Source organism: Dromiciops gliroides, chromosome 2 (genome assembly GCF_019393635.1).
Source record: "Dromiciops gliroides isolate mDroGli1 chromosome 2, mDroGli1.pri, whole genome shotgun sequence".
Lineage (NCBI taxonomy): Eukaryota > Metazoa > Chordata > Mammalia > Microbiotheria > Microbiotheriidae > Dromiciops > Dromiciops gliroides.
In genome coordinates this window covers 161677113-161690581 of record NC_057862.1, presented here as the reverse complement: position 1 = coordinate 161690581, position 13469 = coordinate 161677113, and the positions used below count along the sequence as shown (strand labels likewise).

The following is a 13469-nucleotide window of genomic DNA, read 5'->3' as shown; positions in this document are numbered from 1 at the left end:
TGTACAATCATCTTTTTTTCCATTCTATGTTTTGGAAATGATTGCTTTTTTTCTTAAGTTCAGAATAAAATAAAATTTTAAAAAGAAAAGACTATAGGCCTATCACTTTATTCACACAGCTTGCTGCTTCTAAGGGCAAAAAGATAAAGAAATATAGGTTATATAGAAACAACACAAACTGATGCGAAATAAAAATAAACAGGAAAATATATATGACTACAACATAAGTGGGAATAATAATAACATAACTTAATGATGTTGTTATAATGACCAAGCTTGGCCCCCAAAGATGAGGGAAGAAGACACATTTCCTTCTTTCTTCTTGGCAGAGGTAAGGGGTATATTGTCAGACTTGATTGATATGGCAGTTTTTCTGAACTGCTTCCCCTTTTGTTACACTAGGGTTGGCTCTGGCTAAGGACTAGAGGAAGGATATTTTGGGAAATGAAATAAGATATCAATAAAAGAATTTAAAAATTAATAACAATTCTCACTTAAAAAGGAAAAAACACACCTGATTTAATAACTTCCTGCTATCATATGCAGTTAGGACTGTTCTAACAATTTAATATATCCTTTCTTGGATGTAAATGTCAATTATAAATTGTATCTTAGCTGATCATAGGCAGTCCAGACTAGTTCTCACAAAGTATTCAAACTATACCTTAAGTCATAAAGGACTAACATGTCACAGATCATGTATTTGACTGTCGGTTTTTTAAAGAGGAAAAAATAAGCAATTATAAACTTCTTTTACTACTTTCATTATTAAGGCTCTTTAAAACTACAACTAATATGATTCATTTCACAGTATCTTATTTATGGTTTCTATGTCTCCTTACAATAAGCCCAAGAATATGTTGGTTCTCAAAAGTTGTAACTGCAAGTGCAATCCTTCCTCTGGGGAATCCAAAGGAACTGACATTGCTTGCTAAAAAAAAAAAAAACAACCCAATCATACACATTTTTACACAGCTACATTGATAACTGAGGCTTTTTGCCCCTCCACATTAGGATCATTGTGCACTGCAAGTTAATTCCTCCCTCAGAGAAATCTGAGTTAGCATTCACATGCAGAATTACATATAAAGGATAAAGTTGTAAGCATCTCTACCATGAGGGCCTTTGATCCTCACTTGAGAGAACAACCCAAGACCCTCCTCCTGGTAATGGCAAGGCAATTTATTGACAGAACTCTCTAGGAAGACATGTACTCATATTAATTGGCTACTATCTTGCATACCTATGTAATTTTAATTACTTTTTATTCTCTATTACTTTCACCCTTAAAAAACCAGCTGAGGTCTCCCCAATTAAAATTCCATATATATGTGCCCATCTGGGTCCAAAGAGTCCCATGGCACCTGACACATTATCTTTCACATCTCCCTAGTTAGCTGACCTCTCCACTGGAGAACACTGAAATCCTGTGATTCTTATCTCACTCAACAAATTACAGTACTCAAAGATCTGGAAGCAGAATAACAAAAACCTTGATTTTCCTTAAATCACCACCCTAGAACTTCCTCCAAAAGGAAAGGTGTATTGCTAATACATTTCAGATTCCTGTACAAAAGGCGAAAGCTGGGAAGTTGTGTTAGGAATATCACAACACTACCTCAATCTGGATATGGAACTGGAAGACCACAGCACTCCTGACCTTATAATAGATCCAGCCCTTATAAATTCTGTCAGCTATACAGAATATCCTTAATAAATCTCTTCTAGGGGCAGGTAGGTGGCACAGTGGATAGAGCACCAGCTCTGGAGTCAGGAGTACCTGAGTTCAAATCTGGCCTCAGATACTTAACACTTACTAGCTGTGTGACCCTGGGCAAGTCACTTAACCCCAATTGCCTCACCAAATAAATAAATAAATCTCTTCTAGACCCTTGAGTGGTGTGTGTGCATATTTTCACCTTTTCCCTTCCCTAATATGGATGCTGAATTTGTGTATTCATTCATTTGAAGATGATCATGCCAAGGGGAGGAATTCAAAGTGAGTGGGAGGACACTCTTATGGAGGGGGAGGGGGCACTTACCTTAAAGGGTTGTTGTGAGTATGGAATGAGATAATAATTGTAAAACACTTAACAAAGTGCCTGGCACATAGGAGGAACTAAATAAGTGTCAATTATTATTATTCTATGGAACGGCTCTCTGGGAAGAATAAGGGAGATGATACAGAGGGAAATTTAGGAGATGTAAAAATAAAAGATGTCCAAAAATGATTAGGAATTGATCAATTCTCTTCCTTTGAAAACTAGCTCCCTTTCTAAATGCTATGAATGACCCTAGATCACCTAAAATTATCATAAGTACAGCATAGACACTGACTATACAAAGGACCCCAGTATGGAATAAGTAAGCTTCACTGTACATTTATTTGGAAATTGCCAAATACTTCTTATTTTTATTACAAGCAATTAATCACAAGACAGACTGACAGCCAAGGAGTTCTTATGAAAATTGCATCCGGTATAAATGAAATAAAATCAGGAAGTAAAAGCAAAGGCAATTAGGCTAGATGCAAGCTATCATGATATAAGGGGGAAAATATCTATATGAGAAGAAACATGGAATAAATATGGTGTTGTAACATCTCATAACAATGTCCTTCAGAGAGAATACAGATTGGGAAAAGAACATATTACAATTGCTTTCATCAGCAGTTTGGATTCATAGATGGCCCAGTACATGTCTTCGTGGCTTTTAAGACTTTTAAAGCAATATACTATAAACTGAGCTTTTGTATAATAGTTTTAGAAAGTTAATATATCAGTAATACATCTCTGAGCCTCAGTCTTCTCATCTGTAAAATATGACTAACAACACTGTCACTACTTACCCTCAAAGGGCTATTATGTGAAAAGTATTTTGTAAACCTTATATAAATACAGGATATAAATGTAATGTTTTAAAAAATACCTGTAGTTCAATTACTTTGCCAACAGGTGGCATGCTCATATACAGGTAAAACCAGTGAATGAGAAAGTATAGGAAGCAAAAAATAAAAAGGAAGTCATTAGTTCTATTGAATGAAGTACCACAAAATAGGAAATGATGGAAATGACGTATTTATATTTCTCTTCTTCAAATTTAATCCAATTCTGATTTTGAACAATGTATTCCAAAGGAGTATTATGAAATTTTCAAAAAGTTTTTTAAAAATTTGTTCTATCTCAAAAACAGGTTCTTGACATGTTTTTTAAAATAAGAATTGAGAATTGTTTTCAATATAATTGGTTTCCTTTGAAAATCTATGTATTTTGTGCATTTTAAAAGATCCTAGGAAGAAGGGAGAGAATTCAGAATTCAAATTGTTTTTCAAAAGATTAATTTTAATATATATGTGGTTGGTTAACTTGTACAAATCTAACTACAATCACTTGGGTTTGCTGATCTACTAGGAGTCTTCTTCAGTGGCTGGACAGTTTTGTGATAAACAACTTTTGGTGTGGGGTGGATTGGAAATTACTTCAGAGGTTTGAAACCCCTTCCAATTCAAATGTCATCCAAGATAGAAGATAGACCCTTTTCCCAAAAGGTCCCTCATCTGAACTCACATAAACTGGATCTATTCCTGACTCCAAAGAGAGGATCGGAGTGGCTTTTTAAAAAATTCTCTGGGGGCAGCTAGGTGGAGCAGTGGATAGAGCACCGGCCCTGGGAGCCAGGAGTACCTGAGTTCAAATCTGGCCTCAGACACTTAACACTTACTAGCTGTGTGACCCTGGGCAAGTCACTTAACCCCAATTGCCTCACTAAAATTAAGAAAAAAACACAAAAAACAAATAATTCTAATTTTTTTTAATAGATGGCACATTGAGAGTGGGTAGCGTATTGAAGAAATTACAATGTTTATATATGAAGAAATTACAATGATGTAAAAAACAAAATGATTATCAATAAAAAATGTTTTAAAAGGTCTGACTGGGGGCAGCTAGGTAGCACAGTGGATAGAGTACCAGCCCTGGAGTCAGGAGTACCTGAGTTCAAATCCGGCCTCAGACACTTAACACTTACTAGCTGTGTGACCCTGGGCAAGTCACTTAACCCCCAATGCCCCGCCAAAAAAAAAAAAAAAAAAAGAATCATACTCTTGGGGCATAACACTAAGATACCATACTGTCTGCATAGCTCCAAATGGTAGTTATGCCTTATTTGAGAAATCTGCCTTCCTGTAATATCTACCCGATGGATTCATGACATACAAAAATAAGAATTATGGTACAAAAGCATCATTACTCAAGTAATGACAAATGAGCAGAAAATATTAAAGCATTTTTCTGATACTCATGGTGGCAATGACTGCTTTCCCATCAATGATGTAAGAAGGGTCAGAAAAATTGGAAGGCAGAGTTAAGAATGAGATAATTAACAATAGTGTCAAATACTGCAGGGAGGTCATCAGATTTGTGAATTAATAAATTACTAGTAACTTTAGAGAAAAAAAGGTTTAACTGAGTGGTCAGGTTGTAAGGCAGCTAGCTGAAGAGTAGATGGTGAAGTGAAGAAAATGAATATAAATAGTTTCCCCAGGAATTCTGCTATGAAAAGATACAAAAGACATTTGTTTGAGAGGATAAGGGGATCAAGTGAAGAGTTTTAAAAGGAAAAGAGATCTGAACATTTTTGTGAACAGTAAGGATGGAGTCACTGCATAAGGAGAGATTGAAAATTATGAAAACAACCTTCTTTCTGAGCATCAGTTCGGGGCCTGTGGGTGTGAAGCACAGCATATCCTGCCAGACTCAAATCATGTGTTGTACTGAATGGTCTCCCCCACCCCCTTTCTTTTTTACTGTACTACAAAGAATAGCTTCCTGGTAAAGGAGTGAGTTAGAATATATTTGAAAATGGTGATATAAAAGATAGCAACTAAATTATTTTAAGATAGAGAAAGAAAAGGGATGATGTAAAAAGTAAACTGAAGGAGATAGCACTGAGGGAACAAATAAAGAAAGGGGTTGCCACTTGCAAAGAGAAACACAATATCTTAGACTGGAGCAAAAGAGGAGAAAAGGAAGATTATGCTGAAATGATCTGGAGTGCAGAGATGCAGGAGATTGTGAAGGGCAGCTTCAATTTTCAGATAAAATATTTGGTGAAGCCCTTTGTATTGTGGGGCTGGTAGACAGGTGGTCTAGGTGGCTTGAGGAGAAAAGTCTGGAACAGATACTAAGGAAACTAGGACAGTCAATAGGGAATAATAAAAGGATCGGCAAGAACTAGTATGCACTAACAAAGGCCCAAATGAGTTTACATAACAGATTTGTGGTGGAAGTCAGGACACTTGTCTAACTTCTATGGCATTAAGAAGCACATGTTTAAGAGCAGAAGACAGATGGTAGAATAATCCAAGGTTGGTGTTTGGACAAGACAGGACTAGAAGAAAAGGGACTGAAAGGTACAAGATAATGTGAAGTTGAACTTAACTATCAGGTCAAGATTTGCAGGATGGAAAGTGAAGCCAAGTAGGCTTCACATTCCAAGTAGGGAGGATTAGAGTGATTTGAGGTTTCAGTGAGGAAAGTAAATGGGTTTAGAAGAATTAGACACAAAGAATGCTTGGAAGGACAGGAGGTTATGGTAAGATAGAAGAATATCAGTTATGGATAGTTAAGGCTGAACACTTTTTGGGTGATAAGATCAAGAAAGTCACTATATTTGTATGTAGCTTCAGTAAGGTAAAGACATGGTAGCAGAGGACGTTAATGAATTGGGAAGCAAGTGTATTTGAAGGGACATCAACTTCTTTTTTTTGTTTGTTTGGGGTTTTGGGGGGGTTTTTTTAGTGAGGCAATTGGGATTAAGTGACTTGCCCAGGGTCACACAGCTAGTAAGTGTTAAGTGTCTGAGACTGGATTTGAACTCAGGTACTCCTGACTCCAGGGGCCGGTGCTCTATCCACTGCACCATCTAGCTGCCCCAGGGACATCAACTTCTAAACTGAAGTCCTTCAAGTAAAAGGGAGGTGTTGGAGAAAAGACAAACTGTGTGCCAGATGCTAAACTCCTAAGAAAGGAAGAGTGATCTGGGGACAGTAGATAGGAACCATCAAGATATAGATAGAATGATTATGATGAATGGCAATTGACTTGAAAGCTGCAGAGCTGGCAACAGTCATTTGCCCCAAGGTGAATAATCTAGGGCATAAGCCCAGGAAGACTTGCTCACTATGTACTTTCTTACCTCAGTAAAAGCAATATCCTGATTTGAGTACTATGCCTCCAAGCAGACCTTTTGCTGAAGATCAGATTGAACTCAGCCCAGAACAAATTGACTTAGGCCACAGGATCTAGTACAGCTATCCTACAGTACAGAAAAAGCAGCAGTACAGATGGCTTTGGGCAGTAATTATAGGAATCAACTCTAACACCAATGCAAATTAAGTTTGCTGAAAGGGCCTCAAGGATGAATGGGTGAGGGAGACCTAGGGCCAGTACCTACCTTTGGTGAAAATGGGGACCAAGAGGTAGGTCACTAGTGACCCTGACTACCCAAGTCATTGGAAGCCAGGGAATGGGGGGGGGGGGGAGAGTATTAAGGGGGAAAGGAAGGAATGGGAAGACTGTACTATGAACCAAGTTACTTGAATATTGTGCAACTGGCTACTTGCTCCCAGGTGAATGCTCTGGAACCCTCACCATCATGTGGGCAGTGACCGGGAGGGAAAGGACCTCTCCAGAGAGCACTAAAGGGCTGTCCACAGGGGCAGATTTGAATGTGCAGGGCAGATTTCACCAGTTATTAAAAAGAGAAAAACAAGATCACTATGCACCTTTTTTTTTACCTTAGTAAAAATAACCACCTAATTCAAATACTTGGGATCTAAGTGTTCCTTTTGCAGCAGATCAGAAAGATTGGAAGGAAGGAAACTCAAAAGAGATGTTGCTAAGTGACAATGATAGGGAGAGAGCTGGGAAGTGAAGAGCAAGAAGCATTCCTACTCCTCCTCATGGCCCAATGTGTTCAGGTAGCATGAGTGAAGGTACATCCAGTACTAGAGAAGGTGGCCAAGGATTCAATATTGCCTAGTGGGGAAACAGGTTTCTGTGATTATAAGGAGACTGAAGCAACATGAGAAGAGCAGGTCTAATATTATGGGCAGTCTTTTATCAACAAAACCAAAAATGCATTCAAATCAGATAATCTTAACTACAGGACCTAGATAAAATCAAGTGTTTGAAGATGTATAATTACCAATTACAAGTACAAAGGAGAGTGAAGTGCAAGACATACTAATAAAACAGGAAAAATCCTGTCAACAATTCATGTTTCTGGGGCAGCTAGATGGCACAGTGGATAGAGCGCCGTTCCTGGAGTCAGGAATACCTGAGTTCAAATCCGGCCTCAGACACTTAACACTTACTAGCTGTGTGACCCTGGGCAAATCACTTAACCCCAATTGCCTCCCAAAATAAATAAATAAATAATTGAAAGGTGATCCATACAAAATAGCAAACATGCTAAAAAAAAAAACAACAAAAAAAATTCATGTTTCTGATCCTAAATTCAAAGATGTTAAGTGATAACTATACAAAACAAGCAGCACTCATAGGTAGAAGTGTTGGGGGGGGTATCAGAAAGGCATTTTTTAAATGCTGCAAAATCTACAACATTTTAGGTGTTTGGTTCAGAAATGCAGTATGGGATGCTACTAATCATATGCTTCTTACAACATACTGACAAGACTTCCTTACCTGTTTCAATTTCCTGCACATTCCTCAAACATCAAAAAACCTGGTTTAGGTTTAGAAATATTGACAAAAACAAAGCCTTAATTAGAAGTAGCAAAAATTGCTAATAACATAGCTGAGAAAGAAACTAATTTAGGCTAATTTAATGTGGTAGCTAAGTTGTAGTCAATGAGTTTGGAGTTTTATTTCCCCTCTATTTCTTGGCTCCCTTTCTAAAAATTAGGGCTTTCTGGTTCAACTTAATTCTGTCCAGGGCAAGTCCAGAAAATATCTTAACTTCGATTTAATATTGCTAGTGCCCTAGTTCTTGTCTGTTTATCACTGGCAAAATATAGAAAATGTGAGGTTCATAGCACAATGGTATGTACTCAGCTAAATTCCAGTTTAGAGAAAAGGATTAAGTAAAATTAAGAGAGATAATGGGAAAAGGATATGATACCTACTAGTACTTTTTGTCGTAGCAAGGAACTAGAACAAAGTGGGTGCCCATCAATTGTGTAATCAGTAAAGATACTATGGCACATGCAAGTAATAGCATTATCAGGGTGAAAAATTCAAAGAATGCCAAGACTTATTCAAATTAATACATAATGAAGTAAACAGAATCCAGAAATCAGTATGCACAATAATAGAATGTAGGTTCCTTGAGGGCAGAAATAGTTTCCTTTTGGTCTTTGTATCCACAATGCCTAGCACAGTGCTAAACTTTATTGTAAGATGCATGCTGATAGAATGAATGACAATGCAAATTGGAAGTACAAAAAATGAAGCTGAATGGCAGTCAAACATGACATGTCGTTTGACCCCCAAATTGAGAAAAAAAAAATCTTTTCATTGCAAAGTGGGGCCAATGGATATAGAATACTGTATACACTGTCATATTCTGTTGCTGTTTGTTGATTTGCTGACATGCTTTTTCCCCCCACTTTTAAAAATTTTTTTGTCAAAAGGGTTGGCTTCCTGGGCAAGAGAAGGGAAAGGGATTTGAAAATGAATTATATAAAAACAAAAGGGATCAATAAAAATAAGAAAAATTTAAGATAAAATACATGATACTTCTACCAACCCTTCCCTGAGTTTAAAGTACTTCTTTGTCCATTACTAATTTTTGTTTGTTTGTTTGTTTTTAGTAAGGCAATTGGGGTTAAGTGACTTGCCCAGGGTCACACAGCTAGTAAGTGTCAAGTGTCTGAGGCGGGATTTGAACTCAGGTACTCCTGAATCCAGGGCCGGTGCTCTATCCACTGAACTATCTAGCTGCCCCTTGTCCATTACTAATTCATTACAGAGAGGCTGGATGTTAATTGTTTCATTGTCAGGCTTAAAAGAATGAGACAGGATTTCTCAGTATATATCCCTTTAAATAAAATTCCTTTGTAACAAATAATCATCTATTTTCTACTGATTCAATTATACTATTACATTACCTATATTAATATACCTTTATTCTAAAATACATGCAAAGCAGTTGAGGGAGGAGAGGTAAAGAAGACCATGAGATTAAAAACAAGATAATTACTCCTGACCTAGACAAAGTCCAATCTATATAATTAGTCTCTTATTCATGCTTTCCCTCACAGTTCTTTACAATAATTATTTTTCATAGTACCTTCAATAACTATTATTATTCTCATTTTACTTGAATGAAATTTATCTTAGAAAGGGGACCACTTACCCATGGTCATACCAGAAGCCAACAACAAAGCAAAGCACTAGTAAGACTCTATCTCACTTAAATATCTCATATCAATTTTCCTCCATTATTAAACGGTGACATACAAAACATACTTGGACAAGTCAAAATTCTCTGTAAATTAAAAACAAAATGATTGTTTTATACTAAAAGATTAAAAGATAACATACAAATCCAGTACATTTTAATTAATGTTTATGAAATGAGTACTACAAGGCATTATGATGGGTGTTGGGGATACAAAGGAAAAAAAGGAAATAAGCCTGCCCTCAAAGAGCTACAAGAATGTAACTCAAGCAAGTGCCACTGTCAGCCAAAAGAGTCAAGCATAAGCCAAGCAATGTCCAGAGGCCAGAGAATGTGGGAGAGGTAAGTACTCACTGTAAAAGGAAGATTCTATGAGGGATACAGAGAGTATAATCTATTCCTTTATTAATATAGAAAGATTAAGTGTGATTAACTCTATTATGCTAAAGCAGAAAAAAATGGACAGGTTTTTTTGAAAGTTTTCTTAAAAGTTGAAATATAAATTTTTTTGCTTAACCTGTTAACCCCAAAACGATAACATCCCTTCCCCAAGCATTCCAATTAATAAAGGTTTTACCTTCAAAAGAATTGTTGGAGGTGAAGTATAGAGATAACACAAGGAGATAATGTTTCTAGCAGAATATTCCAAAAATCTTGAGAAATAGTTTTTTGAGGACAACCTCTACTGATTGGAGATCTAGTGAGGATGGTATGGTAAGAGAAAAAACAATGAAAATTGGCTATAAGAGACACTGTTGCAGGATATGTGAATATAATTTCTGAGTAAGACAGCCTTGCAAACAAACCTTGTAATAAAATGATAAACACTTCTTAGGAGAGCTACTTTGAATAGAATTAATCTAACATGTTGAACATGCATGCTAACATAGTCTTCCTGAGTAATGATAAAAATATTTAATTTCAATTAAAAACACAAAATCTCTTTAAATCCTTCTGTGAAATTATCAGAGGCTACAGGAAAAAAAAATAGTAAGACCATAGGGAACAAACACGCATACAATATGTTCATACCATTTCTAATGTCTTTTTTAAAAAAGCTTTTTCCCCATACAATTAAAACTTCTAATACCTAGTTTTTTAAAAAATTTCCAAAATAGATTACATATTACTTTCAGTTTACAGCCTGTGACCCACAAATCTAGGCTCTTCACTAAACAATGTGCAAGAGATTCTGAGTTGGGGGGAGGGAGAATTCCCCTTTTTATAATAGAAATCTTAAGAGTTTTGAAATCTGATCTTCCAAAGGGGTTGGAGGGGAGAGGGAGGAGTTAAGACAATAGACTAGAGCTGAGGTTAGCCCCATAGACTAACACCCTTCCAAACTGGTCATAACTTTGACCATCAGCAACCTAGGAGAGTAATTATCAATGTCAGCAGAAGAGTCCCAAGCAAAATTTCAAATAAAAATGTTTCTGTCTTGATTGATCTTTCTTCTCTTTTTCACCCCTCTTCCCCATTCCTCCAGGATCATTCCTGTCAAAACTCCAATCCTTAGAGACTTCTAATCTCAGCTGGGAGGTACACATTTCATTATCTAATTAAGTAATTCATACTAAAGTGTGACAGACTGAAGTTTGCCTCCCAAAGGCTATTTACTTTTAAAAGGTCAACTAATACCCAAAGGAGAAATATTCAGGTCTATTACCATCTACCACCTCTCCACCCCCAATAAAACGCTGTTCATTTGACCCCTCCACAGCCTAGTAAAACAAAGAGATGTTTCTGGGGGAGAAAGCTTGGCTCGGTTGAGACATAAAATCCCTTAACCTATGAAAACAGTAGTCCTAATAAAAACTCTTAAAATCGAAGGAGGAGCGAAGGTGAAAGGTACTAAAAGCATCAGACTCTTAGGAGCTTACACGCCCAAACTTAAAACTGGAAGCCTAATTTTTAAAGTTCCTTTTTTATTTTTTCAAATGGGTCCAACCTTTGCGCTTTGCCTACACCAGGGCTAGGAAGGCTACTGCTACACAGTACGATCTTCCCTCCTACCTTTTCTTAAAAGCATTAACCGACATAATTTGGGAGACACTCTTTCCATCTCTAGGGACTAGGAGGATGGTCTCAGAAGGAGGAGGTAGCGTCCTTCTCGCAGCTCACACTGCCAGAATACTGTGTGCCTAGCTCCACGTTTCTCATCAGGGTATTCTTCCTGAAGACAATAATGGGATGGAGAATGAATCCAACTGCAAGAGAGCGGTGAGAAGGGGCGGGGGGGGGGGCCTCTTCTGCGGGCGTGGGGGGCTGGGGAGCGTGTTTTCATTCGTGACAGGGCAGGAGGAAGGGCCGGGAAGGGGGGCCTAGCAGACAAGGCGCTGCGGCGGCGGCTGCGGCGGCTGCAGCAGCTGCAGTCTAGCCTCTGGTCCTCTTCTCTCGTCTCCTCACAGACAGACAGGTGGTGGTGGCAGAGGTGGCGGCGGCGGCGGCGGCAGTCGAGGGAAAAGGGGAGGGGAATCTCCCTACACCGCCACCATCCGTACAAAAAGCGTAGGGAGCTCCCCCAGGAGAGGGAGAGAGCGAGCGGAGCGCGCGAGCGAATCCTCCCTCCTAGCCCAGGGGATGGATCCACCCGCGCGCGCGCGGGCGGGCGAAGAGAAGGCGGAGGAGGCGGAGGCGCCGCCGCGGCGCCTCCATCATCACCGTCTCCACAGCAGGCCTGCGCGGGCCCCACAGGCCTCTCCGAGCCTTCGCGAGTCCGCTGCGCAGCGGCGGAGATCCCACCCCCGCGCCGCTCCGACCCAAGATGGCGGCCGGCGGCCACCGCCGCGCCGCGCCACCCCACCATCCTCCCCTCCCCCGCGGGGGGCTCTGCGCGCCCGCCGGACGCCCCCGCTGGGCCCTCGGCCCCCCCTCCTGCCCCCCGGAACCAGGCGGCTCGGGGGCGCGAGGCAGGAGGCCGCGCCGGCGGCACGGCTGAAGGGGAGAGAGGGGGCGCTTACCGTGTGTGGTGCGGGAGTGGCCTTACTGGGGCACTGAGGAGGAGGAGAAAGAGGAGGAGGAAAAGGAGGAGCAGGAAAACACCGCGGCAACTGGGACGACGGCGGCTCCCATAGCGGAGCAGGCGCCTAGGCTGCGGGGAGGGAGGAAGGGAGAGAAGAAGGGAGGGGGGCGGGGGGCTCGCGAACCCGCCGCGTTGCCTCATGGGTAGATTCCAGGTCAGCCCCAGCCAGCCCGGCTCCTTTCTTTCCTGTTAGGGGAGGGCGGAAGAGGGGAGGGAAAGGGGGAGTGGGGGAAGGGCGCCACAGCATGTGCCTTGCTCACCCGCGTTCGAGGCTTCCGTTCCCCTGGGGCCACAGGGAGGCCAGGCGCTGTCCACTGGTGGGGTTCTAGATCTCTTAGATAAGATGGAGGCTTCCTCTAGTGGGTGCCTCCTTCAGGGTTGTGGGTTCATCCAACCCAGAATGAGGGCTGCTGGTGCAATCTCAAAACAGAGAAACCTGGGCACTGGATCCTCCTTAGGAATGGATCTGGACAGACCCAGGGAATGGAAAGATCAAGGCCATCATGGAAAAGTCAAGCCTGAAGGGAAAACAGAATCCTGGAGAAATGAGAGCAGGAAGGCCGGTTAAAAATGAACAAATAAAAGATAAATTCAGAGTTTATCTAGAATCTGGAAAGATGGTGGTGTGTTTTTTTAAACGAAGGAAGAATGGAGTGGCCAACCAGCCCTTCCAAGCTTTGCCACCTCCGTGGACCTTAAATAAATCCCATTTCTTTAGAGAAAAGAATTCGAATACTTGTAGAGAACATAATTTGTTAACATATAAAATATAATCCAAAGAAAAACAGCAAGTTCTCAACTAATAGAGGCATGAACACCTGCAAAAATAAAAGGAGTCAGCCTTTCCTTCCAGATTTTCCTGTTGCAATCAATTGTACTCACATTATTGGATTTGGAGTCAGAATCTACTTTGCAGTTTCAGTTCTGCCACTTATTACCTGTGGGACTTAAGGTATGTTACTGCACCTAGCCAGACCTCAGCTTCTGTATCTCTACAAAAAGACTGGACCAAGTGATTTTTTTT

The 13469-nt window shown here is 40.0% G+C and overlaps 1 protein-coding gene across 13 annotated transcripts in view; it reads right to left on the bottom strand.

Annotated features, from left to right (window-relative positions):
- The window catches only part of ZNF280D (zinc finger protein 280D), a 107945-nt gene extending 94941 nt beyond the window's left edge, over positions 1 to 13004 (bottom strand). For 6 of the 13 annotated variants that reach the window (XR_006354757.1, XM_043982956.1, XM_043982947.1 and 3 more), the window contains exons 1-4: positions 12384 to 12543; positions 11437 to 11596; positions 10001 to 10120; positions 9379 to 9510 (exon numbers count right to left, since the gene is read on the bottom strand). The gene's annotated coding sequence lies outside the window, so the exon portion shown is untranslated. Of the gene's footprint in view, positions 1 to 9378; positions 9511 to 10000; positions 10121 to 11436; positions 11597 to 12383; positions 12544 to 12705 lie in introns of those variants that run through there. The other 7 variants (XM_043982949.1, XM_043982948.1, XM_043982950.1 and 4 more) reach the window with 7 other exon arrangements.
- Positions 13005 to 13469: the final 465 nt, after the last annotated feature.